The sequence below is a fragment of the Melitaea cinxia genome, chromosome 11, assembly GCF_905220565.1.
Source record: "Melitaea cinxia chromosome 11, ilMelCinx1.1, whole genome shotgun sequence".
NCBI classification, from domain to species: domain Eukaryota; kingdom Metazoa; phylum Arthropoda; class Insecta; order Lepidoptera; family Nymphalidae; genus Melitaea; species Melitaea cinxia.
In genome coordinates this window covers 976,026-982,408 of record NC_059404.1, presented here as the reverse complement: position 1 = coordinate 982,408, position 6,383 = coordinate 976,026, and positions in this window count along the sequence as shown.

Genomic DNA, 6,383 nt, shown 5'->3' with positions numbered 1-6,383 from the left:
CATCGATTAATAAAAAGGACCTTTATTTTTTAATAAAAAAAAATCATTTTTATTACGTATCATAAATATTATCTATTGGGATAATGATAAAATTTTATAGTTTATATTGATCTTAAATTAATATCAAATAAATAATGACAATATCTTATTTTCATTGATGTCAAAATTTGAACTAAACTATTTTTATTTTATTTTTTAAGTTGACGCCGCGTTAGCGCAACGGATACGGTCATGGATTGTGCCTGTTGCGCTGGCGGTTGTGGGTTCGATCCCCGCACATGATAAACGTTTGTATTGGCCATACAGGTGTTTGCCGTGGTCTGGGTGTTTGTGCAGTCCTTGTGGGTCTCCCCACCGTGCCTCGGAGAGCACGTTAAGCCGTCGGTCCCGGTTGTTATCATGTACACCTGATAGCGATCGTTACTCATAGTAGGGAATATATCCGCCAACCCGCATTGGAGCAGCGTGGTGGATTAAGCTCTGATCATTCTCCTTCATGGGGAAAGAGGCCTATGCCCAGTAGTGGGATATAACAGGCTGAAGCGATTTTAAATCGAAGTTTTATGACCCTAAAGAGTAAGTTTCTACAGAAAATCTGATTCCAAAGTGATTTTTTTAACGTACTATTAGTAATATTAACCTTAATGATAAATAAGTTTCTATATGTCGGTCAAAAAACTCAGTTTTGTCAAGTATCAAGTTTAGGTCGGCTTCGAAATTGTAACAATTTTTGAATGTCCCGTTATATGTATGATTACTGTACTTCTGTTGAATAACATAACTAGATATGGATTTACATAAGCACGTTATAGTAAATAACTGTGTTTGCTAGCAAACCAAAAAAAAAAAACGACGAAAGTAAGTAGACGAAAAATATTAACAAACGCAATAGTCATCACTCAGATTTTCGAAATTTCTTTTCGATTTTCTGCGACGCCATCACCAAATCCTGTTTTCCATATCATGGTACCAACATTAGGGTATCTCCTTTCCAAAAAAAAAAAAAAGAATCAGCCAAGTCGGTTCATAAAAAACTAAGTAATGCGCGAAGACACGGCGAACTTATCCGCGACCACGTCTAAAAAAATATGCGGTCGAACTGAGAAACCTCCTCATTTTTTGAAGTCGGTTAAAAAGACCATGAAGGTTATTTGTATTCGTATAATAACATTCTAAGCTGAGCTCTTCAATTTGAAATTGCAGAAAGCCTTATTAATACGCCTTATAGATCGCCATAATAGATCTTAACTCAAAATGTGCAACTCAATTTAAGCAAACCATGTTAGATGATGATGAAAATGATATTTAATTTGCTGACTTCGGTTTTGGAAGGAGTTCTGGATAAATAAATTGTTCCTCGTCTATCTCGTGTTCACCTAAAATAAAAATCAAAGATTTATTTTTAAATAGGCTGCAATAGGCTTAGTGAAGAACTCAACCCGAGTGAATAGGATATGTGAGAGACCCTACTGCAGCAGAAGGAATCCTGTAACCAAATTCCTAAGCCATGTTCCATTATAGATTAAACAAAAATTCTGTTTAACAGTAGAATAAACCTCTATATTCAAATACAGTTATACCTATGCAACTGTGTCCCTCCGTAAATTTGACTTAAATACTTTTACTCTGATATCATTATTTACAGTTTTCCTAATGAGGTCGATTTGAACTATATTTAAGTTCTAGAGATTAATTGGAAGCAATTTCCTCAAAGTATATTTCTAGTAACACTAGTTCTGCCGGTTTCCTGGCGACTGGCGACTTCTCAAATATTGTAGAAATTATTAGAAATTATATGCACAGGGAAGGGGGGGTGTTATAAAAATAAATAAGGCGTTTATTGCGTAATTATCACTCACTCAGTAACAAAGGACTATATAGTTGTTACCGTATACATACGCGCCAGGTTCCGTATTGTGCGCCTGCTGTATATATCAATTTACCGTGTGAGTTGGAGAGCGAATTCAACAATTTCCTTATGCATTCTATACGATATTATAAAGCTTAAGAGTGTGTTACTTCGTTTTGTTTTGTTCTTTTTTGTCTGAACGAGCTTATTTAAGAAAATACTGGAACAAATTGAAAAATTCTTTTTGTTTTGGATAGTTCATTTCCCGAGGAAGGCTAGGCTATACAACAACGCCGGTGAAAGGCATACTTTTTTTTATATAACTAGGTCGGCAAACAAGCGTAGACAGCAGCGTCTTCGGTGCGACAAAGTCAGCCCTGCGGTCACCAATCCGCTTGCTCAGCGTGGTGACTATGGGCAAAACACATGAGTTCACGCCATTTTTGGCGTGAACTTGTGGAGGCCTATATCAGACAGTGGACTGTGCTAGGCTGCAATGATGATGATGATGAAGACATAAACGTGACGTGCCACGATTGCCATTTATTACCGATATTTTTGTTTCAAAAATAATTTAAATTCAAGTGTATAAAGAATCTAAAACACATTGAAAAACTTTGTTGAATGCTAGTAACTACATTTTTAAGGCTTTCGTCGCTGCGGCAATTTACCTTCACAGCTTCAAAATAAAAATGAGTGAGGACATAATGAATTAAAATTATAAATAACGGGTCTTTACCTATGAAATTGCCATTTTTGACGAAATAAGTCAACGCACTTTTTTTCTATATATTTTTTTTTATTCAAAGTAATTACCTATGGAATCAATGCATTTTTGCCAACGTAGTGGTAACTTATTAATGCTTTCTTTGAAAACTCTGCTGGACTCTTCAAGGGAATTTTGTACTGCCTCTCGGGTGTTAAATTTTTTCCCCGCCAAAAGGTTATCCAAATTCTGAAAAAGTGGAAGTTATACTTTATAAAAACTCGAATTTTTAACATAACCATGATGAAGAGAAACGTAATATACGATAATACGTAATAATACGATGTAAACAAAACGCAAACCATTAAACAAATGACTAATTGTAAAACAGAATTCTATATTTTTAAAATAAAAATAATTTGAAATTCGAGTTCTTAACAATTTTTTTTTTTTTTTTAGTTTTGAAATAGCAGTACAACGAAACGGCAATTTCATAGGTAAAGACCGAATACTAAGCTCGTATACAAAATTATAATTAGATTTATACGTAAATAATTATCAGAACACTGAAAAACGACTGTATCAATACTGTTTCTCTTATTTCTGGCTTTTAAAATTTTAGAATTTTATAATAGTTTTCGTCTAAGATTACATAAACACATTTTTAATCGGTTAATTTCTATTGTCACGAAGAGTTATTAAGTAGAACGATATGTTAACAAAAAATTATACGTAGGTACGACGCTTGCCCGTTCAGCTAGTAATATGTACACAAGATAATTTAACAACATCGGCGTAATTATATTACGAACTAAGGACATCCTATTTATGTATTAAGCGTCGTTTTATCATACAGCATGTGACGTTTTTACCCTTAAGTACTCGTCATTGTTGCTATAAAGAATATACTAACGTAGCCCTTAAGATAAATAGAGAATATTTTTTCATATTTTATTTATTGTGAAGAAGTTTATAAATAATTAATTAATAAAACAATGCGGATTTGATCGTATTGAATGGTTACATCAATATGATAAATTAATGGACACTAATTCTAATCTGTGTAGCAAAATGTAATTACATATAAATTATACCTCCGGAACCACAACTGTAAAAACACATAACAATTAATTACAAATTCTAATTTGTGTAACTACGCAAGTGTAATACGAAAGGAAAGGTTTTTTTTGTGATACATGAACAAACTAGAGTAATAAATATGTATGCATTACGTAAAAAAAAAAAATGTCAAAAAATAAGGTTACAAAAAATAATATTTTATAAGATATAATTAATGTAAAATGAAAATAAATATTTGTATAAACACAAATCAAATCTATCCACTCTGAGTGGGAATCGCCCCGCGACCGTCGGTGCTTAGGCACCGCAGATACACCATACGCACCATTACACGAGAGCGGTCGTCGTACATGTGTACATAGTATAATTTCAATTCTCTACACAACAACGGCCCACAAACTCTATAGTAGTAAAGATCGTAGCCTACCCTCACCAGCTTACGAGCTTACGGACACCTGTAATACCAGAGGCATCACAAGCGCTTTAATTACCTTAACCCCAACCTTTCCTAGAAGGAAGGAGAGCAATATTATTCACAGAATATTATTTATCTGTAATTTTCTTAAGATTGTGGTACATCATGGGTTGTCTGGAAGAAATGGCTAATTAGCCATAAGTCCGCCCATTGTACTTCACTCTCTGTAACTATCTTTATGCTTTGTTTGTAATATATTTGTGGTGTACATCATTATCATTACAGCCTATACAGTCCACTGCTGGACATAGGCCTCCACAAGTTTACGCCAAAAATAACGTGAACTCATGTGTTTTGCCCATAGTCACCACGCTGGGCAGGCGGGTTGGTGACCGCAGTACTGGCTTTGTCGCACCGAAGACGCTGCTGCCCGTCTTCGGCCTGTGTATTTCAAGGCCAGCAGTTGGATGGTTATCCCGCCATCGGTCGGCTTCTTAAGTTCCAAGGTGGTTGTGGAACCTTGTTATCCCTTAGTCGCCTCTTACGACACCCACGGGAAGAGAGGGGGTGGCTAAATTCTTTAGTGCCGTAGCCACACAGCACAACACACACATTGTGGTGTACAATAAAGTATAAAATAAAAAATAAAATACATCGCAAGTGGAGCTGGTCCAAATTTTAAGCTAGATATTTCCTGCTGCACCTTACCTTAATAGTAAAACTCCAGAGTCATCCAGAGTCGGGCTGACCGCACAAAACCAGGAATAACATTGTTTATTTGTCTGCAATCCTACCGGTCGGTCTGGCTTTTGAAATATTTTTTTATCAATAACCCACTCCTATTGATAATTTGTGATGCTTCACTCTTATAGCCCATAGTATTCCTTGATCAATGTGCTAACCAACACAAAAATAATTTTTACAATTTTATCGCAGTCCACTGCTGGATATAGGCCGCCCTAAGTTCGCGCTAGAAATTGTAGCGTGAACTCATGTGCTTTGCACATAGCCACCACGCTGGGCAGGCGGGTTGGTGACCGCAGGGCTGGTTTCATCGCACCAAAGATGCTGCTGCCCATCTACCTGTGTATTTGAAAGCCAGCAGTTGGATGGTTATCCCGCCATCGGTCGGATTTTTAGGTTCCAAGGTGGTAGTGTAACTATGTTTTCCTTTAATCGCCTATTACGACACCGACGGGAAGAGAGGGGGTGGCTATATTCTTTACTGCCGCACAAGGAGTAAGCAGTTGTTCCTGAGATTAGCGCGGTAAGCACAAAGTCTTTAGCTATGAAATAAATATGAATTAGTCTAGATTGTAATTATTCTTAGATTTTTTTATATATGGGTACTATATTATAGAAGGTATTATTCGTAACACTTGTAATGTGTGCTAAGTAATACTAAGCGTTTCAAGAACAAATTGTTAGGTACGTCTAATACGAAATTCATTAATTTCAGATAACCGTAAAAATGACAATGTGTAAAAAATACAACACTGGTGTATTTGTGTCAATTGAAATCGTATTTTCACACGTTATTGTGCAAAAAGAGATTAAAAAACACACAAAATTAAGTCAAGGTATATTTTATCGATCGCATAAGTAATGAAGTCTGTCTAGAAACTAGTTTTAATGTGTCAAAACAAACCTAATAAAAAAACGAGTGTGCTTTGCACCACACGACTGAAGTCAAACTTCTGCACAATAGACCTGCACTGTGTCTTAGATATACGAAACGTAATTGGCTATGAGAGAAAGAAAGAAAGAAAACGTGAGCTCGCACATCTCTCTTTTGCTCCGTTCGCCACGCCTGATCACAATTTTCGTAACGCTCCCGTCACACTGTCGCCAGATTACTGCCCAAGTCAAGTGTGCGTAATGAAGTTTATGAAAAATTGATTTCTTATTAACTTACTTCAAAATAATACTTAATACTTCAAAAATAATTATTTATTATATATATATCTTATACTATTAAACGAGCAATTCTTGTATATATATATATATAATCTGAATCTCGGAAACGGCTCCAACGATTTTCATGAAATTTAGTATACAGGGGATTACGGGGGAGATAAATAAATCTAGCTAGGATTCATTTTTAGAAAATGTCGTTTTATCCCTGTTTTTAGGCAATGAAAAAATGGCTACAATATCGTTAGAATAAGAAGGTAAATTTCGCATATGTCAATAAAGTTGTAATAGCTCAGGGGAAATCGGCCGTTCGCGCTCGGCCGAAAAGATCATGGTTCGAATCCTCACGTATTCAAGATCGATTATCGTTTTTTTCTTTTTTTTTCTAAAAAAAATAAAATCGAAAAATATAATTCATA